Source organism: Mobula hypostoma, chromosome 5, assembly GCF_963921235.1.
Source record: "Mobula hypostoma chromosome 5, sMobHyp1.1, whole genome shotgun sequence".
NCBI classification, from domain to species: domain Eukaryota; kingdom Metazoa; phylum Chordata; class Chondrichthyes; order Myliobatiformes; family Myliobatidae; genus Mobula; species Mobula hypostoma.
The window spans coordinates 163,202,267-163,228,693 of record NC_086101.1 but is presented as its reverse complement, the minus strand read 5'-3'; the positions used below and the strand labels follow the sequence as shown (position 1 = coordinate 163,228,693).

Genomic DNA, 26,427 nt, shown 5'->3' with positions numbered 1-26,427 from the left:
TACAGTACTGTGCAAAAGTTTTAGGCACAGGTATATAGCTGGGATGTCTAAGATCTTTGTACAGTACTGTAGTCATTTTATGTTTTGCACTGTACTGCTGCCACAAGCAAAAAAAAACAAATTTCATGACATATGTGAGTGATGATAAACTTAATTCTGATTTTGGTCTCTATGGTGGACTGAGAGTGGGAAGGGGACAGGGAGAGGTTGAGAAAAGAGGAAGGGAGAGGGGAGGGAGCAGGAAGCACCAGAGAGACATTCTGTAATGTTCAATAAACCAATTCTTTGGAATCAAATGGCCTTGCCTGGCAAGGGGTGGCATCCACCCTTGCCATTCTTTGCTCCTGCCAGATTTACAAACTCACGCTCCGTTCCACATTGACAAATACAGTACTATGCAGAAGCCTTTAGCACCCTAGATATATATATATATATATATATATATATATATATATATATATATATAATGTATCAGAAATATTATAAATAGAACTGGTGTCCCTATCTAAGGAAGCATATTCTTATGATAGGAGTGCAAAATGATTCCTCGGAAGGGAAGGATTGTCTTTGAAGGAGAGATTAAGCAGACTAAGCCTGTACATTACATTCCTTATTGGAATAGAGGGTGGTTCTGTTGAAAGATACAAAATGCTTATAGGGCTTAACAGAGTAGATGCAGCAGGGTGGGGAAATGCTTTCCTTAGCTGCCATCTCTAGAACTAGGGCTCACATTCTCAGATAGGGTGTCTGCCATAGTGGGCATGCCCCAAGGAGGCAGGTTAGATAAGGTGCAGCAATTTGTAACTCAGCAGGTTGAACTACATCAGCAAGAGGAAAGGAATTCTCGATGTTTTGGGTCAAATGCCTGTACCAGCTCTCCAGATTAGAGGGATAATGTATGAAGCTGAACAGGTTTCTTGGATGGAGACGTGAAATGAGGAAATTGTGTTAGATTATTCCGAATACTAGATTGGCCAAAGCTGAAGAGCAGCATGCAGTTCCAACCATCACCTTACAGAAACAGATGCAGACAAGATTTAAAAGAGAAAAAAACTGAAGGTTTTGCAAATCTGAAATAAAAACAGCATTTAAAGTTGTGCTGGTAAAGCCCAGTGACTACATATCAGTGGCAAACAAAACAAAGAATACAGCTACACACACAAAATTCAGCAGGCCAGGCAGCATTTATGGAAAAAAGTACAGCCGACATTTCGGGCCAAGACCTTTAGCGTGTGTTGCTCTGTGTCACAAAAAACTGTGGGTCAATTGTTTAAGAAAAATAACCAGATGGCTTGAGTTGCAAAAATAAATTGAGGTGCTTTTATTTACCTCAAAACTGGGAAAAAAACAATAAATATATATATATATATATATATCCACCCTCAGACTAAACACAGAAAAAAACTAACCCCAAAGCCTTGGTAACCTGAGGCTTATAACTGCTAAGGCCCTCCCCCTGGACCAACCAAAAGTTAATTAACTCAATTATCCAATTAAACATGGTATCCTCCACCATTAGCACACTTGTGCAGGTTGCTGCTGCCTCTATATGAGACAGCTCCATGCACCAGCTCTGTTTCAGACCCAGTCACTATTACTGCTGGGGATGAGTGTTTCACTGAGTGCGCCATGTGCCGTCCGTAGTCAGTGATGGGCCTTCGTCACATTACTACCCTCCTCTCCTGCAGCGGCAGTGTTTGGCAGTCTTGACTGTAAGTCTGCTGTGATGTTCTCCTTGCCTGCTTTGTGCCACACACAGAACCTGAAAGGTTGAAGTTCCAGGTACCACCTAGTCACCCTGGCATTCCGGTCCTTCATTGTCTAGATCCAGGTCAGGGCTCTGTGGTCCGTCTGGAGGTCAAACTCCCTCCCAAAAAGGTAGTACCTGAGGCTGTCTGACGCCAACTTGATTGCTAGACACTCCTTCTTGATTGTGGAGTATCGGGTTTCACGGGGCAGAAGTTTCCTGCTGAGATATATCACAGGACGTTCCTCACCTGGCTCCCCCGAGCCAGTGCTGCCCCAATACCTACACCTGCACCAGGAAGCAGCGTTCAAAGTCAGGACTCTGCAACACAGGGGAAGAACATAATTTTACCTTCAGGCCCTGGAAAGCACTTTCACACTCCTCACTCCATTCCATAGGATTACAGGCCAACTTGCAAGAGAGGTTGGTCAATGGGGCTGCCAGGGTTGAAAAGTGAGGGATGAACTGTTGGTACCAGCCCACTAGGCCAAGCAAAGACCAGACCTGGGTTTTGGTACGGGGTCTGGGGCTGTTCAGAATGGCCTCAACTTTATCCACCTGAGGCCGGACCTCACCTCTCACCAACTGATACCCCAGGTACCGGGTTTCCCGCCTGGCCCACTCACATTTCTGCAGGTTGAGTGTAAGTCCTGCCATACTGATTGCACCTAGGACTCGACGAAGGTGCTCCAGATGTTCCTCCCAGGTCAGGCTAAAAATGACCACATCATCCAAATAGGCAGTGCTGCAGTCCTCACAACCTTGCAGCACTGTGTCCATAAGCCTCTGGAATGTGGCTGGGGCACCATTAAAGCCAAAGGGCATTACCGTGAACTGAAAGAGGCCTAGAAGGGTCCTGAATGCAGTGAGGGGCTGGGACTGGCTCTCCAGGGGGACCTGCCAGTACCCCTTGCAGAGGTCCAAGGTGGTGATGTAGTCGGCTCTCTCAGTCATCTCCAGCAGGTCCTCAATCCGGAGCATCGGGTAGGCATCGAAAAATGTGATGGCATTCAGTTTCCTAAAGTCAATGCAAATGCGAAGAGTTCCATCCATGACAATAGGGCTACTCCACTCACTTTCAGACGGTTCAATGACTCCCAGCTCCAACATCAAGCGGACCTCCCCCTTCAACGCCTTCACCAGACGTTCTGGTACTCGGTAGCATGCCTGCTGTACTGGACTCTGACCTGGTTTGACTCAGATGGCATGCTGCAACACATCTGTATGGCCTGGTTTCTGTGTGAACAACTGAGGGAAGGTGTTTCCAACATCTGCAGATTTTCTCTTGTTAGTGAAAGAAAACAACAAAATACTTCATTAATAACACTTTTGATGGGTTTCCTTGCTCTGTGGCTGCCTGTAAGAAAATGAATCTCAAGGTAGTATAATATCTACATAGTTTGATAATAAATGTATTTTGAACTTTGTACTTTGAACCTTGAAAGGCTGAAAACACACAGAAGGTCAAGGAGCATCTGTGGGAAGATGAAGAGAGTTAAATTTTCTCAGTTTGACGAAGCATTAACTCTGTTTCTCTTGCTGGTGGTGCAGCCTGACCTGCTGAGCGTTTTATAGACTTTCAAGAATAATGCTCCAATCTGGACTTTTTTTTTAATCTAAGCTGTGACCAGAGTCTGGAGTTTAGTGTCTGAATGAGTGGTGAAATAGAAATAGTCAGAATAATGAAAAATAACATCTAAAAAGGGCATCACGGTAGTGTAGCGGGTTGTGTAACGGTTTACAGCTCCATCAATTAGCAATCTGGATTTAATTCTCGCCACTATCTGCATGGAGTTTATATGTTTTCCCTATGACTACGTGAGTTTCCTCTGAGTGCTCCGGATTTCTCCCACAATCCAAAGACGCACAGGTTAGGATTAGTAAATTGTGGGCATTATATGTTACTGCCGGAAGACTGGCAATACTTGTGGGCTGCTTCCATCATATATACAGACTGCGTTGGCCGTTGATGCAAACAATGCTTTTCACTAAATGTTTCAATGCTTCAATGTACATGTGGCAAATAAGGCTAACATTTATACAAAGTGTAGCCCCCTCACTGGTGCTCATACATAGTCTTGGCTAAATCTACTAACAACCACGTGACTGAGCACTGAGAAGGCCGACTTTCATAAGCAATACACATCTAGGGTTGGTATCATTTGGGGTTCAATCAAACAGGAATGTTGGGATGTTCTGGTTAAAGGAACCTGGACTTGAGTGAATGCTGTGTAAATACTGCCCATATACAGTTATCGGTAGCCCAGAAATGACAGCTCGTACACTAGCATAAAATTATAAAGAAAGTATATTTACCAGTACTCAACTTTATCAAACAGTTAACAGAGAAAGAAAAAGATGAAAGGGCCCATTAGAGTTAATCCAGTCTAAATGTGCACATAAACGTTGGAGCTCATTTTTGTGGTAGCCGGGTGTATTGCTTTACTCATGGCACTGAATTCTCATCACCAACCACAGGTAGAACTTCCCTTCTTGGAATCTACCTCACTGAGTTAGCAGAAGCCAAAGCATTCTTACCAGCAGGACACACTGCTTTTACAGAAAACTGCTAAAAATGCCTCACAGCATAGCAGTAGAAATCTTAACCAGGGCATTACATTCCCCCACCAAAAATAGTCATGTCCTCATGACTTTGCAACACAATATTCAAATGAATTTCATGATTTCAGGACCTCAAATCTACTTGTAAATAGCAGTAGCATTTTTCACTACAGGGATGGACACAGCATTCTGTTTCCCCGGGGCATCATATGCCAATCTATCTGGGAGTTTCCATAAGACCATAAGACATAGGAGCAGAATTAGGCCACCTGGTCCATCAAGTCTGCTCCACCATTTAATCATGGCTGATCCTTTCTCCCCGTCCTCAACCCCATTCCATGGCCTTCTCCCTGTAACCTTTGATCCAATCAAGAACCTATCAATCTTTGCCTTCAATACACCCAACAACTTGGCCTCCACAACTGCTTGTGGTAATAAATTCCACAAATTCACCACCCTCTGACTAAAGAAATTTCTCCACATCTCTGTTTTAAATGGATACCCCTCTATCCTGAGACACCCCCGTCATGGGAAGCATCCTTTCCACATCTACTCTGACAAGGCATTTCAACATTCGAAAGCTTTCAATGAGATCCTTCCCTCATCTTTCTAAATTTCAGCGTGTACAGACCCAGAGCCATCAAATGTTCCTCATATGATAAACCTTTCATTCCTGAAATCATCCTTGTGAACCTCCTCTGAAGACCTTCTTATCCCATCATCAGCTTCTTCAGCCTCAGGCACTTCTTGTGACTGTTGCTTTTTACGTGGGGATGGCTCCCACTGTTTATTACTCGTACCTTCCAGTGACTCAGGTCCCCCAGCCAGGTGACCGAACTCAGCTTCATCCCCAATTATAATGGAGCCCAGTTTCCCCTTACTGTCTATTACCACTTCTGCCTGTCTACTGACAGTCCTCCCCGTTACACCTGAGTCAGGGCTGGGAGATTCAGAAATACCTTAATCAATTCTTGGGAAAGTTGCATAAGGCAAAGCATACCACACTTCTATTTCCTCATCCTCTGAGTCTGTACAGTACTCAGGGGTTGGTTCCTCTTCACTGAAGTCACACTGTTGACAGCTGTTTGCCTTCCTGTTCTCCTCCTACTGTGCAGAGTTCTCCTACTAGGTGTAGGTTCCGTGTCCGGCTCTGGATCAACACGCACTCCCTGCCCTAGGTGTAGAAGGTGATTCAGATAGAGAATTTTGATAGGACCATTCCCATCCTCTGGCTTCACCCAGTAAACTGGCAAATTTTGCTTCTGGCTCTCTACTACATAAGGTGTAGACACCCATTGGTCGGCCAACTTATGCTTCCCTGGTAGCCCCAAATTTCTTACTAAGACTTTTCTCCAGGCATCAGTTGGGAGAACCTAATCTTTTGATCATATCTCCTCTTGTTTCCTTGGTTTTGCTTGGTAGCAGAAACCACTGTTACTGTAGCTATAAGCTTTTGCAGTTCTTTCCTCATGTCAGACACATACAGTGGCATGCAAAAGCTCCTCCATCATATTTTCTTCCTCTCTTACTTCCCTGATCAGCTCGACAAACGAGGGAAAGGGACACGTCTTGTGAGTTATTCAAATGCCTAAACCAATCACGTCATGTGACCGTGTGCCCTTCCCAACTTGCCCCTCCTTAATCAATTTATCTCAGCCAGTTGAATGGCCCCTTTATGGCACGACAATGCAGCTGTCTCTCTAGCCTGAAAGTGTTGGCAGAAAGTTTCTCTTCTTTCTACTGGAATGTGAGCATGAACCTCATCATAAGCTCTCACCAGCAGGACACACTATTTTTACAGAAAACTGCTAAAATAAAACACCTCACAGCATAGCAGATGAAATCTTAACCAGGGCATTACACAAGTGTCCACCTTCTGTATTCTTAAACTATGACAATTCTGTTAAAATTGCCTAATGGCTTAAAAAGTGGCTGCTCCACGTGGTGTAGTTATTAGGCATTTAGGGATAGCTCACCAATGATATACCAGGGCTCTTACTACAAGAAATCAGTTCTATAGTAGGACAAGGTATACTTCATACAAAATGGGGATTGTTTCAACTGGGTTAGGAAGTTGATTTATAAATAAAAAGCAGGATTAATTCTGAATGGGGAAAAAACTGTGAAACTTTATAATGCAAGTATATTCATGACACAAGTAGAAAACACTGTTACTTCAGGAAACTGGTGCAATTTGAAGTGATATTACTCTTGACTCACAGACTACAACAGAGCTGATCAAAGCAAATAATTCCAGCACATGCCCATTTGTCCAAGAATATTCTGAAACAATGCCACTTCAATGAAACCACCTTTAAAGTTTGTTGCTTTCAAACAATTTTATCCCATTTTTCATCTTATTATGTAAGTAAGGAGAAGGAAAACTCTGGTCTCAAAACTCCGCTGCCTTGTGGCTATACACACTCATGGGGAAGGCTTCATGGGTAAATCCCAAGGAAAAATCTGAAGCTGGAATCCCTAAGGCACCCCTGCGTTGAGGTCAGTGCTGACTGGCATCTCCTTGTGTCAAATTGTATTGGTCTCCGCTTTTCCTTTGGATTCATCAACAGCATGAAAAGAGAGAGCCTGCAAAATGGGCAACAGCTTGCTCTCTATGTAGTACTGCTCTGGCTTGCATATCATGTAGACAGCGTGGACACGAGATCCATGGTCGATCCTGACCAGCAGATGGCCTCCAGTATTCAAGTAAGTTCCATCATCATTGTTACCCAAAGTTTATAACGGAAACAATTACATTAAAATTTTAAAGCGATTTAATATTGTAATTTTTAAAAACAACTTGTAAACCATGTACTTAAGGAATTTCTTCAAGAATGAGGTCAATTTGTTTTATATATTCTTAAGTTATCTTTGAATATTATTCTTGGTATTAACTATTATCTATAATTAATGTTTAAAGAAAAATACCAGATTGTTGGAAGCCTTTTTTCACTTTTGTATTTATATTTACATTCTAAAAAGAAATGAGCCTGTTCATGTCTGTTAGTAAAATGCCAGGCTTACCTGTCATTGCTCTCAGCAATTATAAACATATTATAGCTGCCAGTTTGTTGTAATGTATAGGTTTAATTTCATTACACTGCATGCTTTGTATTCCAAAGTGCATATCAAAACCTTGTGCATGTGCTGCAAAATTCTACTAATTACACCCAGCTCAAGTTTCATTTATTGTTTTGCATTAGTGAATTTCCTGCTGTCTAAACTGAAGCTTAATCAATTTCATTGAGAACACCTCAGTACAATGTGCCAGAAATGTCAGCAATGAATGAAAGGCTCACTGCTCTCACTTTTATAAACAGCAGTATCTGTTTGGCCAATGTGCTCTATTAAGTGTCGATATTGCCCAAAGCTGCTTTGATAACTCTTGATGATTCTTTGATTATTCAAAGCCCTTGAGGATTATAAAGAAGCCAGAAAAGAACTCAATATAAACTGGACCTTCTGAGTGCAAGAGGTTTAGATGGGGCAGAATTTGTTAGGTACATTCAGGAGGACATATGTAGACAGCCCAGCAAAGGAAAGGACTGTACTCGACTTGGTGTTAGGTAATGAGTCCGGCCAGGTGACCGACCTTTCAGTGGGTGAGCAGGTAAGGCTGATTTATACTCGTGCGTCAACTCGATGCTGTGACCTACACAAGTGACTCACGCGCGTTGTGAGCATCCATACTTGTGCGTTGGTGTGTCTGCATCACTCTGCAAATCACACACGTCACGCATGCGCACACACCTGCCCGTGCAAGGCTTCATGGTCATGGTAGTCTTTCTCGGGGTAAACAAGAAGAGAGCGTCTTTTTTTGTAAAAGCGAAATGTGTCCTCCATAATTTCGGAGGTCTGTAAAGCTTTATGGAAAGCACTGCAGCCAGATTTCCTGCCCTGCCCTTCAGTGACCCAATGGGAAGCTATTGCAGCGTAGGATGAAATGCGATGCTACCAAGCGGACCAATCATAGCTGTTGCGTTCTGCTTTGCCGCAACACGTAGTTACATTTTGGGAGAGGTGCGCTTCAGGCTATGGTGTAGGGATCAGCATAGGCTCTGTGTAGTGTTTGCGGCGATGCTGTACCTACGGCGTCAAGTTGAAGCAGAAGTATAAATCAGCCTGTAGGGAACAGCGACCGCAGCTCCTTAAGTTTTTAAATGGTTATTGATAAAGATACCTATGGGCCTTGCAGGACAGCAGTGATTTGGAGCAGGGCAAATTATGAGAGCAAAAGGCAAAAAATAGGGGGAGTTAATTGGGGACAGCTGTTACTGGGCAAGTCCACATCTGACATGTGGAGGGTGCTTAAAGATCAATTGCACAGAGTACGGGACAGGTATGTTCTGGTCAGATGGAAAGACATGAATGGCAAGCTCAGAGAACCTTGGATTTTGAGGGAAGTGATGAATTTAGTCAAGAAGAAGAAGGAAACGTGTATAGAGCTTAGGAAGCTAGAATCAAACACAGCCATGGAGGAAATAAAGAAGCTAGAAAAGAATTCAAGAAGGGAATTAGGAAAGCCAAGAGGGGCATGAAAAGTCTTTGGTAAATAGGATTAAAGAGAATTCTAATGCATACTGTACATATATCAAGGAAATGACTTCACTCAACTTCACTTGCCCCGTCACTGAAATGTTCCTACAACCAATGGTCTCACATTCAAGGACTCTTCATCTCATGTTCTTGATATTTAATTGTTTATTTATTTATTATTATAATTTCTTTCTTTTTGTATTTGCACTGTTTGTTATCTTTTGAACATTGGTTGAAAGTCCAAACTCATCTCTCAACTGGCCCCGCCCCGACACCCACTTGTCGATACCACAGCTTAGAGGCCCTGTCCTCGCATATCATCATCATCATCAGGTGCCATGCCCAGTTTGAGCTTTGACTGCCATGGACCACACACTCCTGTTTCGGGTCAAGTGGATCAATTCATTGGTATTCATTTTCAGTTCTCTGGCTGCCGTCTCCATCATCATTTGTCTTTGTCTTCCTCTTGCTTTCTTCCCTTCAATCTTTCTCATAATTACTGTGCATTCTAACTCCTCTTTCCTAATCACATGTCCAATGAAGTTACGTTGTCCTTGCACATACAGGCACATATAGATTAATCAGTAGAAACACAACCAGACAAATGTATATGTATATAATCCAGACCCCTCAGTTCAACTGAAATCTTCGGTTGACCACAACTGTGCTGCATAGTTGTGAGGAATGGGATACATGGTGAATTGGCCACTTGGATTTAGAAATGGCTTGCCCAAAGAAGACAGAGGGTAGTGAACAAATATTCTAGCTGGAGGCCTGTGATTAGTGGTGTTCCACAAGGATTTGTACTGGGAACTCTATTGTTTGTGATGTATATAAGAACATAAGATAAAGGAGCAGAATTAGGCCATTTGGCTCAACAAGTCTGCTCCGCCATTTTGTCACAGCTGATCCAATTTTCCAGTCGGCCCCAATCTCCTGCCTTCCCCCGTACCCCTTCATGCCCTGACCAATCAAGAATCTATCAATATCTGCCTTAATATATGTAAGTACTTGGCCTCCACAGCTGCCTGTGGCAAAGAATTCCACAGATTCACTACCCTCAGGCAAAGAACTTTCTCCTCATCTCCGTTCTAAAAGGACATCCTTCTATTCTGAAGCTGTGTCCTCTGGTCTGAGACTCTCCCACCATAGGAAACATCTTCTCTACATCCACTCTATCAAGGCCTTTCACCATTCAATAGGTTTCAATGAAGCCACCCCTCATTCTTCTGAAGGCCAATGAATACAGGCCCAGAGCCATAAAACGCTCTTCATATGACAAGCCATTCAATCCTAGAATAATTTTTGTAACCACCTTTGAAACCTCTCCAGTTTCAGCACATCCTTTACAGTTTAATGTTCTCTAAAAAAATTTAGTCAGAATCTAATCTGTTATCTTCATATAGGTATGTTGAATCAATTACACTGGAGTCAGCAACTAAAATTCAGATGACATATGATAATCATGTATACTTCCTTTCATCTAAGCTCTAAGCTGTATGTGTGTCAGATACTAAAGTTATTCACCCAATGTATAAATAGATCTTTTTCAATTAATTTGGCTAAAAAGTAATTGCAGATCATGGAGTAGCGAGAAATCTCATCTCCTCCAGTCCTAGATCTCAGTTCCTCCAGTTCTGGCCTCTTGTAGTTTTCATGGTCCACCATTGCCTATCCATTTTGTCCTCAGCAACAGGGACTCTGAACTTTGGAAATTCTTCGCTAAATTTCTCTTCCTTTTCCATTAGACCATAAGACATAGGAGCAGAATTAGGCTATTTGGCCCATTGAGTCTGCTCCACCATTCAATCATGGCTGATCCTTTTTTCCCCTCCTGAGCCTCACTGCCAGCCTTCTGGCATGTCCAAACAAGAACTGATCAAGCGCCAACTTAAATACACCCAATGAGCGGGCCTCCACAGCTGCCTGTGGTAATAAACTCCACAAATTCACCACCCTCTGGCTAAAGAAGTTCCTCCACATCTCTGTTTTAAATGGATGCCCCCCCTGTCCTGAGCCCGTGCCCTCGTGGCCTAGACTCTCCCATCATGGGAAACATCCTTTCCATATCTACTCTGTCTAGGCCTTTCAACATTTGAAAGCTTTCAATGAGATCCCCCCCATCCTTCTAAATTTCAATGACTACAGACCCAGAGCCATCAATTTCCTCATGTGAATCAGAATCAAGTTTATTATCACCGCCATGTGATGTGAAATTTGTTAACTTAGCAGCAGCAGTTCAAAGCAATACATAATATAAAAGAGAAAAAAACAAAATAAAATAATAATAAATAAAGAAGTAAATCAATTACAGTATACATATATTGAGTAGATTAAAAATCATGCGAAAACAGAAATAATATACATTAAACAAGTGAGGTAGTGTCCAAGGGTTCAATGTCCATTTTGGAATCAGATGGCAGAGGGGAAGAAGCTGTTCCTGAATCACTGAGTGTGTGTCTTCAGGCTTCTGTACCTCCTACCTGATGGTGACAGTGAGAAAAGGGCATGCCCTGGGTGCTGGAGGTCCTTAACAATGGATACTGCCTTTCTCAGACACCACTCTTTGAAGATGTCTTGGGTACTTTGTAGGCTAGTACCCAAGATGGAGCTGACTAAATTTGCAACCCTCTACAGCTTCTTCGGTCCTGTGCAGTAGCCTGCCCCCCTCCCCATACCAGACAGTGATGCAGCCTGTCAGAATAATCTCCTCGATACATGTATCAAAGTTTTTGAGTGTATTTGTTGACTTACCAAATCTCTTCAGACTCCTAATGAAGTATAGCCGCTGTCTTGCCTTCTTTATAATTGCATCAATTTGTTGGGACCAGGTTAGATCCTCAGAGATCTTGACACCCAGGAACTTGAAATTTCTCACTCTCTTTCATAACCCTTTCATTCCTGGACTCATCCTTGTGAACCTCCTCTGAACCCTCTCCAATGCTAGTTCATCTTTTCTTAGATGAGGAACTCAAAACTGTTCACAATGCTTAAAGTGAGGCCTCACCAGTGCCTTATGAATCCTCAACATCACATCACCGCTCTTGTATTCTAGACCTCATGAAATGAACGTGCTTTCTTTACCACTGACTCTACTTGCAAGTTAGCCTTTAGGGTGTCCCTTTGCATCTCAGATTTTTTGCCCATTTAGAAAATAGTCAGCATATTTATTTCTACTACCAAAGTGCATGACCATGCATTTTCCAACATTGTATTTCATTTTCCACTTTCTTGCCCATTCTCCTAATCCGTCCAAGTCCTTCTGCAGCCTACCTGTTTCCACAACACTACATGACCCTCCATCAATCTTCATATCATCTGCAAACTTGGCAACAAAGCCATCTATTCTATCATCCAAATCATTGATATACAGCATAAAAAGAAGTGGTCCCAACATCAACCCTTGCAGAACACCACTAGTCACTAGAAAAAGATCCTTTTATTCCCACTTGCTGCCTCCTACCAATCAGCCAATGTTCTAGCCATACCAGTGACTTTCCTGTAATACCATGGGCTCTTAACTTGGTAAGCAGCCTCATGCGTGGCACCTTATCAAAAGCCTTCTGAAAGTTCAAATATACAACATCCACTGCATCCCCTTTATCTATCCTAATTGTAATCTCCTTGAAGGCTCATCAGGCAAGATTTTCCCTTGAGGAAACCATGCTGACTTTGTCCTATCTTGTCCTGTGTCACCAAGTACTCCATAGCCTCATCCTTAACAATTGACTCCAACATCTTCCCAGCCACTGAGGTCAGGCGAACTAGTCTATAATTTCCTTTCTGCTACCTTCCTCCTTTCTTAAAGAGTAGAGTGACATTTGCAATTTTTCAATCCTCTGGAACTATGCCAGAGTCCAATGATTCTTGAAAAATTATTACTAATGCCTCCACAATCTCAACCACCACCTCTTTCAGAACTCTGAGGTGCAGTTCATCTGGCCCAGGTGATTTATGTACCCTTAGGTCTTTCAGCTTTTTGAGCATCTTCTCCCTTGTAATAGTAACTGCATACACTTCTCTTCCCTCACAGCGTTCAACATCTGGCACAATACTAGTGGCTTCCACAGTGAAGATTGATGCAAAATACTCATTTAGTTCATCTCCTTGGCCCCCGTTATTATCTCTCCTGCCTCATTTCCACTCTCATCTCTCTTTTAGTTTTATGTGCTTGAAAAAGCTTTTACCAATTTGATATTGTTTGCTACTTTGCATTTTTCATCTTTTCCCTCCTAATGATTCTTTTAGTTGCTCTCTGTAAGGGTTTTAAAAGCTTCCTCATCCTCTGTCTTCCCACTAATTTTTGCTTTGTTGTATGCCCTCTCTTTACATTAGCTTTGACTTCCCTTTTTAGCCACGGTTATACTATTTTGCCATTTGAGTATTTCTTTGTTTTTGGAATACATCTATCCTACGCCTGCCTCATTTTCCCAGAAACTCACACCATTGCTGCTCTGCTGTCATCCCTGCCAGCATCTCCTTCCGATTTACTGTGGACAACAGCTCTCTCATACCGCTGTAATTTCCCTTACTGTACTGAAATACTGCTACGTCAGACTTTACTTTCTCCCTATCAAGTTTCAAGTTGAGCTCGTATTGTGATCACTGACTCCTAAGGGTTCTTTTACCTTAAGCTCCCTAATCACCTGTGGTTCATTACATAACACCCAATCAGGTTTAGCCAATCCCCTAGTAGGCTCAATGACAAACTGTTTTAAAAAGCCATCTCATAGACATTCAACACATTCACTCTCTTGAGATCCATTTCCAACCTGATTTTCTCAATCAACTTGCATATTGAAATCTCCCAAGACTATCATAACATTGCCCTTTTGACATACCTTTTCTATTTCCTGTTGTAATCTGTTGTCCACATCCCAGCTACTGCTGGGAGCCTTGTATATGACAGTTATCAGGGTCCTTCTACCCTTGCAGTTTCTTAACTCAACCCACAAGGATTCAACATCTTCCGATCCTATGACACATCTTTCTGCTGATTTGGTGCCATTCTTTAACAGCAGAGCCATGCAACCCCCTCTGCCTAACTTCCTATCCCTCCGATACAACGTGTAACCTTGGACAATCAGCTTCCAACTACAACCATCCTTCAACCACGTTTCAGTGATGGCCAAAAAATCATACCTGACAATCTGTAAAAGTGTAACAAGATCGTCCACCTTATTTCTTGTACTCCATGCATTGAGATACAGTATAACACTTTGAGTGCTGCATTTGCTACCCTTTTTGATTTTGCATCCCTAATGCACTGATGCTCACCCTGCTAGCTGCAATTATGTCCTATCATCTGCCTGCCCTTCCTGACAGTCTGGCTACACGCTGTCTTTGCTTTTTTACAATCCGTGTTATCCTGAGTCCCTTCACTCTGGTTCCCACCCCCCTGCCAAATCAGTTTACCCCTCCCCAACAGCTCTATCAAACCTGCCTGTGAGAATACTGGTTCCTCTCGGGTTCAGGTGTAACCCATCACTTTTGAACAGGTCATACCTCCCCAAGAAGAGATCCCAATCATCCAAGAACCTGAAGCCTTGGTCCCTGCAGCAGTTTCTCAACCACACATTAATTTGCCATATCATCCTATTTCTACCTTCACTGGCACGTGGCCCAGGCAGCAATTCAGAAATGACTACCGGGGAGGTCCTGCTTCTCCGCTTTCTACCGAGCTCTCTAAGTTCTCTTTTCAGGACCTCTTTGCTTTTCCTTCCTATGTCATTGGTACCAATACATCTGGCTGCTCTCCCTCCCTCTCCACAATGTTGTGGACACGATCCAAGATGTTTCTGACCCTGGCACTAGGGAGGCAACATAGCATCTGGGTGTCCCATTCAAGTCCACAGAATCTCCTGTCTGTTCTCCCAACTGTTGAGTTCCCTATCACTACCGGTCCCCTCTTCTCCCTCTTTCCCTTCTGTACCACGAACCTATGTTCTCCTTTTCAGTGTCTTTTTTTGTAAGGTGATCTCATTAACCAACTTCTTGGTATCTCTATTAACCTTATTTACACCCTCAAATTTTGCCTCTTTGTTGTTAAGGCCTCAGTACCCCTCTCTGCAATTGGATCCTCGACTTCCTAACTGGAAGACCACAATCTGTGCAGATTGGTAATAGTATCTCCTCCATGCTGACTAGCAACATTAGTGTACCTCAGGGGTGTGTGCTTAGCCCACTGCCCTACTCTCTCTATACCAATTACTGTGTGGCTAGGCACAGCTCAAATACCAACTATAAATTTGCTGACGATCCAACCAATGTTGGTAGAATCTCAGGTGGTGATGAGAGGGCGTACAGGGTGAGATATACCAACTAGTGGAGTGGTGCCGCAGCAACAACCTGGCACTCAATGTCAGTAAGATGAAAGAGCTGATGGTGGACTTCAGGAAGGGTAAGACGAAGGAACACATACCAATCCTCATAGGGGGATCAGAAGTGGAGAGAGTGAGCAGTTTCAGTTCCTGGGTGTCAAGCTCTCTGAGGACCTAACCTGGTCCCAACATATTGATGCAGTTATAAAGAAGGCAAGACAGTGACTATACTTCATTAGGAATTTAAAGAGATTTGGTATGTCAATAAATACACTGAAAAACTTCGATAGATGTACCATGGTGAGCATCCTGACAGGCTGCATCACTGTCTGGTATGGGGGGGGTGGGGGTGGGGGGGCTACTGCACAGGACTGAAAGAAGCTGCAGAGGGTTGTAAATCTAGTCAGCTCCATCTTTGTACTAGCTTACAAAGTACCCAGAACATCTTTAAGGAGCTGTGTCTCAGAAAGGCAGCATCCATTATTAAAGACCTCCAGCACCCAGAGCATGCCCTTTTCTCACTGTTACCATCAGGTAGGAGGTACAGAAGCCTGAAGACACACACTCAGTGATTCAGGAACAGTTTCTTCCCCTCTGCCATCCGATTCCTAAATGGACATTAAACCTGTAAACACATCTCATTTTTAATATATATTATTTCTGTTTTTGTGCAATTTTAATCTATTCAATATACGAGATGAGTTATACAGCTCTCGTTACATGCACATTCAACTCTTGAGTGATTATGCAGAAAGTTTGAAGTTAATGACTCATCCCCTTCTACTTTAGGCCATGAACTTATCAGTAACCCCTGATGAGTTATTAACTTCAAACTTTCTGCATAATCATTCAAAGAGTTGAACTGTATGTGCATGTAACGAGAGCCGTATAACTCATCTCCTTCTACCTTAGGCCTCGAACATCAATCACTCCTGCTGTGGACACTTTAAGAATGTCCAAGATCTGTATGCTCCATGACTGCTGGATTAAGTGTATAAATGTAGGAGGGGACTATGTTGAAAAAAATAAATTGCTAGGTTTTCTAAAACTGACTCCTTCTACCTTAGGCCACGAACTTATCAATCACCTCTTGTATGTATACTGTAAATGATTTATTCATTTATTTATTTATTTTCCTTCTATGTTATGTATTGCTGTCACAACCACGGATTCGGCAGCGCAGCAGATATGGCAATTGTGGTCGTGAATATGCACGTCAGCTAATTATTACTTCATCGTGATAGTATTTAACTGCACTCTTTCCATCGTAGCGCTTGTCGAGACTTGAACCCAGCACAGCAACACTTCGCTACCTGCTTGCATTCGGCCTTGCCTGAGACATTGGACTGTTAAGTCAACTGACTTTGAAGACTAGCAGTATTCGTTTTATACTTAGTTATTCCTTTCAGCTGCAGTCTCCACACTTGGTCCATATCCAATCCCGGTGACAATGGCCTTGAACTGCTGCTGCTAAGTTAACAAATTTCACAACACATGCTGGTGATAATAAACCTGATTCTGATATTATATAAAATATAATTTGTTTTAGGGATGATTCTAGAACCCAAACATAATGATGTGGTTTCTATTCTCTATATATAATTGAGTGTGTTTACTTGATAATCGTTTTCCTCCAGGCCAACAAGCTTCATATTGACGTTGAAGGCTTATCCTTGATCTATGTCAGATTCACTTTGGTTGGTTTCTGTAAGGGCTGAGTGTGTAGACATACCTATGCACTCCGCAAATTTGAAGAAAATAAATAAAAGATGAAACTTAGCTTCTTCCCTTTCTGTTAAGATGTAACAGGAGGTTTCTAGTCACAGTCAAAGTACGTTTATTATTAAGTCACTATATGCTATACTGAGATTCATTTTCTTGCAGGCATTTATGGAGAAGTAAAGAAATACTTTATTAAAACTGTACAGACTAAAGTCTGACAAACAATTGTTGTTGAAAAGAAGACAAATCGTGCAAATAAATAAATAATACTGAAATCATGAATTGTAGAGTCCTTCGAAGTGAGTAGGTAGGTTATGGAACCAGTTCAGAGTTGAAGTGAGTGAAATTATCCATACTGGTTTAGGACCCTGATAGTTGGAGGGTCATATCTGCTCCTGAACCTGGTATTGTGGGACCTAAGACTTCTGTGCCTCTTTCCTGATGGTAGAAGTGAGAAGAGAAGTTTTTGCCTTCCATGAAAACATATTTAGAGTTTCCTTGGCTGCCGCATCCGGACCTACTAGTTAAGTTAGTCTACCTTCAGATAATTAAAAAGCCCCAGCATGGTTGCTTAGGTTGGAGGAACAACTCTTTATCTTTTGGTAGGCTCCAACCTGAAGGGATGAACATCAGTTTCTCAAACTTCTGGCAATGCCCCCCACCTCCTTCACCATTTCCCATCCCCTTTTCCCTCTCTCACCTTTTCTCATTGCCTGCCCATTGCCTCCCTCTGGTGCTCCTCTCCCCTTCTTCTTTCTTCCATGGCCTTCTGTCTCTTTCACCAATCAACTTCCCAGCTCTTTACTTCATCCCTCCCCCTCCAGGTTTCACCTATCACCTTGTGTTTTTCTCTCTCCCCTCCCTCCACCTTTTAAATCTACTCCTCAGCTTTTTTTTCTCCAGTCCTGCTGAAGGGTTTTGGCCAGAAATGTCAACTGTACTTTTTTCCTTAGATGCTGCCTGGCCTGCTGAGTTTCTCCAGCATTTTGTGTGTGTTGCTCAGACTTCCAGCATCTGCAGATTTTCTCTTGTTTGTGAGGATGGTTCTTTGTTTCAGTTTGCTGCTGGCTTATATTTGTAACTTTTTTCCTTCCTTTTGACGTAAAACGAGTATTTTTCACGGTTGGAGTAGTATACAGCTGGCAAGCACAATGAAAACATATCTGGGTTGATCTGGACCTTGTTCTGCCTTATCTCAGCTGGTGATATTTACATTACATTTGTTTTTACAGTAGATTATCAGGAGGGCCACCAGTACCACTAAAGTTATCTGAGTCCTCTTCTCAAGCCACGCTGTTTCTGCTCTGCGGTTCTTTGTATAATTGAAGGAAAGGTTTCCATAATTGAAATGCACCAGTGTTGAGAGTGAAATAGGTTTAATAGAAATGGGAAAAAAAAACCTTGGATTATGTCTGAATGAAGAAAAATAATAAACTGTTAAGGATTGTTACAGCAAGGAAACATGCTCCTTAGTCTACTGTGTCAACTATCAACCATCCATTTATACCAATCCCATCTTTTATTCCCCCCCACCCCCCAATATTCTTTTATTCTTTTTATCAGCCCCCTTATTTTATAGTTATACTTATTGCATTTGATGTTGCATCGGATCTGGATTAACAATCATGTTGTTCTGCTTTACACTTGTGTACTGAAGAATAACAATAAACAATCTTGAATCCAATTGAATATTCCACCACTCATCTGTACACAAGAGGGAATTTACGGTAGTCACACATCTTTGCAATGTGGGATGATGCTGGCATAGATGGAGGAAACACACAGTCACAGGGAGAATATGCTATCTCCTAGCTCAGGACTGAATCCAGCTGACTGATATTGTGAGGTTGTGGCTCCAGATGTGACACTATCCCGCCCTCTGATCCTTATTCTAGTAAAAAAAGACATTGACCTCCCACTCCCATCAAGTTTATCTATTTCTCATTGGCTAGATTTTAGAGCAGCAGTCATTTACTGTCAGTCCTGCACACTCTTCCACTCAAAACAGATTTTGCTGAGTTGCTAAATATGTGAGCTGGAAACATTGAAGTAAAAACTTCAGTGAATAAGCCTATCACCATAGTATCTTCCCAATGAATAACATTCAAGAATTTGGAAATATATGTGTATGAAGTGTGAAGGATGGTGAATTAAATGGGTGAATTCTGAGTCAAAAAAATGCTGAAAGGGAAGTAAAAAGAGAGGAAGAAAAGTTAGATTCAGGTAAAGGAGACAAATAGAAAAAGCAAGTAAAAAATTGCCACATTAAATTTGATTTTTGAAAAAAAAATTTCCTGGAACAATTCATCAAGTAAAGGAATAAAATGCAGCTTTCATAATAATATTTGTCCCAGAAAAGTTGGTTGGCATTCAGTAACACTAAGTTGGCAAGAGGTACTAGTAATAACTTGCTTAGAAGGTTCTATTATCATTCTACCATTTAATGTTCATGCCATCAGGTTGGAGGCTACTCAGATGGATACAAAGTGTTGTTCCTCTAACCTGAGAGTAGCCTTATCATGACCAGAGAGGAGGCCATATGCTGACATGTCGAAGTGGGAAGGTTATAAGACAGAGTTTAACTTAAAACAATAGAAAGGAGTATTAGGGCTTGTGACAAGATGTTATTAAAATGGATTAAGGACCCTCTTGAAGGAGAGAAGAGAATACAGTTTAAGAGGTTTCGGTAGAGAACTTCAGTGTGCCCAGCAACTGAATGCACGGCCACCAATTAAAATCAGGAATGGACAAGAGGCCCAAATTTGAAGTCCAGAAACCATGAAAAGGTGAGTGAGCCGAAGGATTTCATTGAGATGGAAAGACATGATGCCAAGTGTGATGTGCATATTCATATATCCAAAGCTGTGTTGCATTCTAGAGAGGTAAGTAGTTCTTGCTGGAGTTGCACATTTGAAGTTATGGATCCACCATCTATGGTCAGAAGGATAATGCAATGTATCGATAAGTGCAGAGAAAATTGTGTGGATATGATGTCTTTCATAGCATCATGAGGCTCCAAAATAATTTATGGGCAAAAATTATGATAACAGTTGTAAAGTAGGGAAGATCAGGGACAGCTGGCAGACCACAATGCCCCACAAATAACTGAAGGAACTAATTATGCTTTCAACTCCATTTATTATTTAAAGATTTTTCTTCTTTCTTCAGAGGTAACAAATCCAGTTGAGTCTGGAGCTGATTACAAGATGGAAGGCGCCATCAGAATAACAGCCTTCAAAATCTAATCGTTTTATTGCAAAGGTCTGTTAATCTGTTAACATGTTAATCTGTTTCTTTTCCGCTGCTGCTACCCGACTCACTGTGTGTTCCAACATTGTGCTACTTAGATGCCTATAACCTGACAGATACTCAGTTGACTGAAACTAATTATATTTCAGTTAATCTTGTAATAATTATTTATATTTATTTAATGGAACATTTCACATCTGTTTAAATCCGCTATATTGTAGATTGCCTGGTGTTCAATGCACTATTGATTGGATTTAATGAAGGGAACAATTGACAACACAATTTGGATGCATTAGATTGAATGTAACTTCCCACACCCTGTTAAATTTGCCATTCATTGGGTTTTCTATTTCCAGGTTTAAAGTTACTGAAGATAGTATTCCTATATCATGAGAATTATATTTTCCTATGCTCCCAAAAGTAGGTTATTTCCCATATAAACACTGTCATTTAATTTAAAAAATTGCTGGTCTGGAAAATTTGGAAGGGAAAGGAGGGGGAACATGTTCCAGTCTACATTAGGGATTGACAGTAGAGAGGGTTAGCTGCTTTAAATTCCTGGGTGTTAACATATCAGATGATTTATCCTGGCCCCAGCACGTAGATGCAATTGCAAGGACAGCACACCACAGTCTTTGTTTCCTTGGGAGGTTTGGCATGACACTGAACACTCTTAACAAGCAGATGAAGTGTTGAAAGTATCCTGACTGGCTACATCATGCTCTTTTACAGAATTTGAAATGTGCAGGAACATAAGAAGCTACAGTGAGCAGTGGCTTCTGCCCAATACATTCTGGGAAAATTCCTCCCCACAATCGGTAGTGCCTACAGGTGGCAATGTCTCAAGAAGGCAGCATCTATCATCAAAGAGCTCCACTATCTGGGCCATGGCATCTGCTTGCAGCTACAGAAACTTGAAGTCTCACACCACCTGTGTCAAGAAAAGCTGCTTCCCTTCAACCATCCAGTTCTTGAACAAACTGGCAAAACCCAAATTACTACAGTTCGGCAACAATATGACCACATTCAAACTTCAAAGTAAACTTATTATCTCAGTACATATACTGTATGTTATTGTATACTACCTCAAGTTTCAGTTGCTTGCAGCCATTTACAGGGAAAAATGAATTTACAAAAAAATCTATACATAAACTTGTTAAAGACTGACAAACAACTCATGTGTAACAGAAGAGAAACTGATTTATTGACTACCTAGATGAAGAGACTTGGCCCAAAAAGTCAACTAACTGTTAATTTTCCCTCCCTAGATGCTGCTTTACCTGCTGAGTTCCTCATGCACTTTGTGTGTATTGCACTAAAATGGATATTTTTTGTTCTAAAAGTGTGTTCTTATAAAAGTTGTGTATAATTTATGTTTATATTATGAATGTTGTTTATATGATGCTTTTCAGCAAGCTGCAATCAGCGTGAGAGGTTGTTCGTTGGTGACTGAGCATGAGATTTTTAAAAAAACTCAGGTGCTTTCAGGATTTTTCGCAGGCTGCAATCAGTGCGAGAGGCTATTTGTTGGTGAAGCAGCCCAAGGTATAAAAAGAGCTCAGTTGCTTTCAGGATTTTTGGTGGGGTGCAAACAGCATGAGAGGTCCTTTGTTGGTGACGCAGCTCGAGGTTTAAAGAGAAGGAGGGTGCTTTTGGGACTTTTCAACGGGCTGCAATCATAATGATCTATTAGGCACTTGGCAGGGGCAATAACAAAAAGTAATGTGTAAGGGGAGCAGCCATGGTGAGAGTGAGCAGTGTAAGAATAGTCAGACTTTGGCTCAACAGGCTTCATTGAGAATAGGCTTAGGCAAGCACAGGCATAGGCTGTAAGTAAGTTTCTAGTAAGTGTTTTTTTATCCTGTTAGTACATAGCTGTTGTTTGTCCATCATCATCAATGAAGACCTGGACACCATTATGATGATGGTGGTGTCGAGACTAGCGCTTGATTTGGATTTAAGTGAGGGAGAATTGTGCAGTGTCAGCCTCACTCTCTCTTCCCAATTCCCATCTGGATCCAGTGGCAAGACAAGAGTTGAGATGGCTGGAGATGGGACTAGGCACAGTGGATGACCAGGACATCTTCTGTGTCTTGTCATGCTCTACGCGTTCCACGACGCTTGCAGAGACCGCCTTCTTGACCGTTGGGCCTTCCATTGGTCTCGTCTGCTCAATCCGCCCAGAGTCTGTCTTCACATGCTGGGAAAGACAACTCGTTATCTCACCGAGGGTTTGAGACCCGTCGGCTACCCTCACCTGGTTTAGCCGGCTTGTCGAAGCCGTTGCCCGGGGTGTGGCCGCTGTCACATGCAAACAGGTACAGGGAGCCGCAGGTGAGAGCTGAGTTCCATGTGGGGGCCAAAGGTGGACAAACCGCCTGAAAAAGATGCAACATGTTCCCCCAAGCAGAGGTGCTACCCCTCCCTGACACCCCATCCACCCCAGTACGTAGCTAGAGTGCTGAGAATGGGTCTAGAGTTAGTGGTATGAAACTTGTGTGAGATGTGGAAACTTTGGGACACCTCCAGTCTCCCCGATAACTACGTCTATACAAAGTGCACTGAGCTGCAGCTCCTTATAGACTGCGTTAAGGAACTAGAGCTGCAGCTGGATGCCCTTTGGCTGGCATGGGAAAATGATGATGTGATCAACAGGAGCTTCAGGGAAGTAGTCACCCCTAAGTTGCAGGAGGCAGGTAACATGGTGACTGTCAGGGGAGGGAAAGGGAATAGGCAGCTAGGAGAGTATCCTGTGGCTGTTCCACTCAATAACAAATATACCACTTTGGATTCTGATGGGAGGGATAACTTACCAGGGCAAAGCCCCAGCAACCTGATCTCTGGTGCTGAATCTGTCTCTGTGGCTCAGAAGTAAAGGAGGGAGAAGATGAGTTCATTAGTGATAGGGATTCCATAATTAGAGGAGCAGATAGCAGGTTCTATGGATGTGAAAGAGACACTCAGGTGGTATGTTGCCTGGCAGGGAGCCTGGGTCATGGATGTCTCGGATTGGGTCCACAGCATTCTAAAAGCAGGAGGGTGAACAGCTGCAAGTCATGCTACATATTGGTACCAATGACATAGGAAGGAAAATGGAGGAGATCCTGAAGGGACGATCTAGGGAGTGACATAGAAAACTGATTTATCAGTGGGATGGATGCAGGGAGATAGGACTGAGGATGGGGCAGTTAGTATACAACTCGATACAGTATAAGGTGAGACTGAGGAAGGACAGGCAGATGATAGGGCATATTTGGGATGTGATAGGGCAAATGAGATAAGTTAAAATGTAACAGGGAGCCGAAATTGAAAAGGGTGATGAATACAGGATTGAAGGTATTATATTTGAATGCATGCAGTATACTGAATAAGGTGGGTGATGTTATAGTGCATTTAGAAATTGGCAGGTATGATGTAGTGGGCATCTCTGAGTAGTGGCTGAAAGAAGATTATAGTTGGAAGCTTAACATCCAAGTACCGATTGATTCGAAGAGAGAGCGAGCTTCGCACAGGTCAGGGAGAAGTGTGCAGACGTGGTAGCTCATTATCATGCAAGGATGCTGAGAAAGCTGCGAAACAAAGGAGGGACACTGTCTACCGGAGCGGTCATCGGAGTAGTGTAAGTCAGAGTAGTGGGGCTTTGGCTCATTGGGGCTTCAGTGAGGATGGAACTAGGTGACATAAGTTACTTTTTTTTCCCCCTCTAACAAGAGTAGTGGGTGTGACTGCGAGGCCAGTCTTCTGTTCTGGGTGTCAGGTGTAGGATATCCAGGAGACTTCCAGCCTCCCTGACAGCCACATCTGTGCCAGGTGCATCAAGCTGCAGCTCCTTAGAGACTGGGTTACGGAACTGGAGCTGCAGCTTGATGACCTTCAGCTTGTTAGGGAGAGTGAGGAGGTGATAGACAGAAGCTACAGGCAGGTAGTCACCCCAGGGCCACAGGAGACAGGTAAGTGGATGACCGTTAGGAGAGGAAAGGGAGGGCGTCAAATAGTGGAGAGCACCCCTGTGGCTGTCCCCCTTAACAATAAGTACTCCATTTTGAGTGCTGTTGGGGGGATGACCTACCTGGGGAAAGCAACAGAGTCATGCCTCTTGCACTGAGTCTGTCCCTGTGGCTCAGAAGCCTGGGGAACAGAAGAGGATGGCAGCGATAATAGGGGACTCTATAGTTAGGGGGACAGATGGTAGTTTGCCTCCCAGGTGCCAGGATTCATGATGTTTCTGAGCGAGTCCTCAATACCCTGAAATGGGAGGGTGAGCAGCCAGAGGTCGTGGTACATATTGGTACATCGACATAGGTAGAAAAAGGGTGGAGGTCCTGAAAGCAGAATACAGGGAGTTAGGAAAGAAGCTCAGAAGCAGGGCCTCTAAGATAGTAATCTTGGGATTGCTGCCTGTGCCACACAATAGTGGGTATAGGAATAGAAAGAGGTGGAGGATAAATACATGGCTAAAGGGTTGGAGCAGGGGGCAGGGATTCAGATTTTTGGATCATTGGGACCTCTTCTGGGGCAGGTGTGACCTGTACAAAAAGGACAGGTTGCATTTGAACTCCAGGGGAACCAATGCCCTGGCGGGGAGGTTTGCGAATGCTACTGGGGAAGGTTTAAACTAGACTTGCAGGGGGATGGGAATGGAAGTGAAGAGGCAGTGAATGGGGAGGTTGGAGCACATGTAGAGACAGCTTGTAGGGAGTTTGTGAGGAAGGATTTAGGCACTCAGCCTGATGGTTTGAGATGTGTTTATTTTAATGCAAGGAGTGTCATAAACAAGGTGGATGAATTTAGAGTGTGGATCAATACATGGAACTATGACGTTGTGGCCATTACAGAGACTTGGATGTCTCAGGAACAGGACTGGCTGCTCAGTGTGACAGGCTTCAAATGTTTCAAAGAGAACAGAGAGGGAGGCAAAAGAGGTGGGGGCATGGCATTGCTAATTAGGGATAGTGTCAAGGCTGCAGTAAAGGAGGAAGTCATGGTGGGATTGCTTACTGAGTCAGTGTGCGTGAATGTCAGAAACATGAAAGAGGCAATAACTCTACTGGGTGTTTTTATAGACCCCTCCAATAGTAACAGGGAGGCAGATAGTAATCTTGGGATTGAGAGGCAGATTCTGGAACGGTGCAATAATAATAGGGTTGTTGTGATGGAAGATTTTAACTTTCCTAATATTGATTGGCATCTCCTTAGAGCAAGGGGTTTAGATGGGGTGGAGATGGTTATGCGTGTTCAGGTAGAGGAGAGGCTGTACTTGATCTGGTATTGGGAAATGAACCTAGTCAGATGTTAGATCTCTCAATGGGAGAGCATTTTGGAAGTAGTGACCACAACTCTACCTCTTCATCATAGTGCATGAGAGGGATAGGAGCAGACAATTTGGGAAAACATTTAATTGGCGTAGGGGGAAATATGATGCTATTAAGCAGGAACTTAGGAGCATAAATGGGAGCAGATCTTCTCAGGGAAATGCATGGCAGAAATGTGGTAAATGCTCAGGAAACATTTGCATGGAGTTCTGCATAGGTGTGTTCCATTGAGGCAGGGAAAGGCTGGTAGGGTTAAAGAACCATGGTGTACAAAGGATGTAGAAAACCTAGTCAAGAAGAAAACCTTACAAAAAGTTCAAGAAACTAGGTACTGTTAGAGCTTGAGAAAATTACAAGGTTGCTAGGAAGGAGCTTAAGAATGGAATTAGGAGAGCCGGAAGGGGCCGCCTTGGTGAGCAAGATTAAGGAAAACCCCAAGGCATTCTACAAGTATATGAAGAGCAAGAGGATAAGCCGTGTGAGAATAGGACCTATCAGGTGTGATAGTGGAAATGTGTGCATGGAATTGGAGGAGGTAGCGGAGGTACTTAATGAATACTTTGTTTCAATATTCACCAGGGAAAAAGACCTTTGCAATAGTGGGGATGACTTGCAGGGGACTGAAATCCTTGAGCATATAGACATTAAGAAAGAGGATGTGCTGGAGCTTTTGAAAAGCATTAAGTTAGATAAGTCACAGGACCAGATGACATATACCCCAGGCTATAGTGGGAAGAAAGGGAAGAGATTTCTGAGCCTCTTGCGATGATATTTGCATCATCAATAGGGACGCGAAAGGTACAGGAGGATTGGAGGGTTGCAAATGTTGTTCCCTTGTTCAAGAAAGGGAATATAGATAACCCAGGAAATTATAGACCAGCGAGTCTGACTTCAGTGGTGTGTTAAGGATCCGGCCTGAACACTGGGTCGAAGGGCCTCTGCTGGTAGCTCTGGATCATGACAGTCTTTAATTTCTGTT

At 42.8% G+C, this 26,427-nt stretch overlaps 1 long non-coding RNA gene across 1 annotated transcript in view; it reads left to right on the top strand.

Moving 5' to 3' along the window:
- The window catches only part of LOC134346331 (uncharacterized), a 53,565-nt gene extending 32,244 nt beyond the window's left edge, over positions 1-21,321 (top strand). Inside the window, exons 3-4 of the long non-coding RNA XR_010017907.1 lie at positions 20,056-20,148; positions 20,869-21,321. This is a non-coding gene — a long non-coding RNA (uncharacterized LOC134346331). The remainder of the gene's footprint in view (positions 1-20,055; positions 20,149-20,868) is intronic.
- Positions 21,322-26,427: the final 5,106 nt, after the last annotated feature.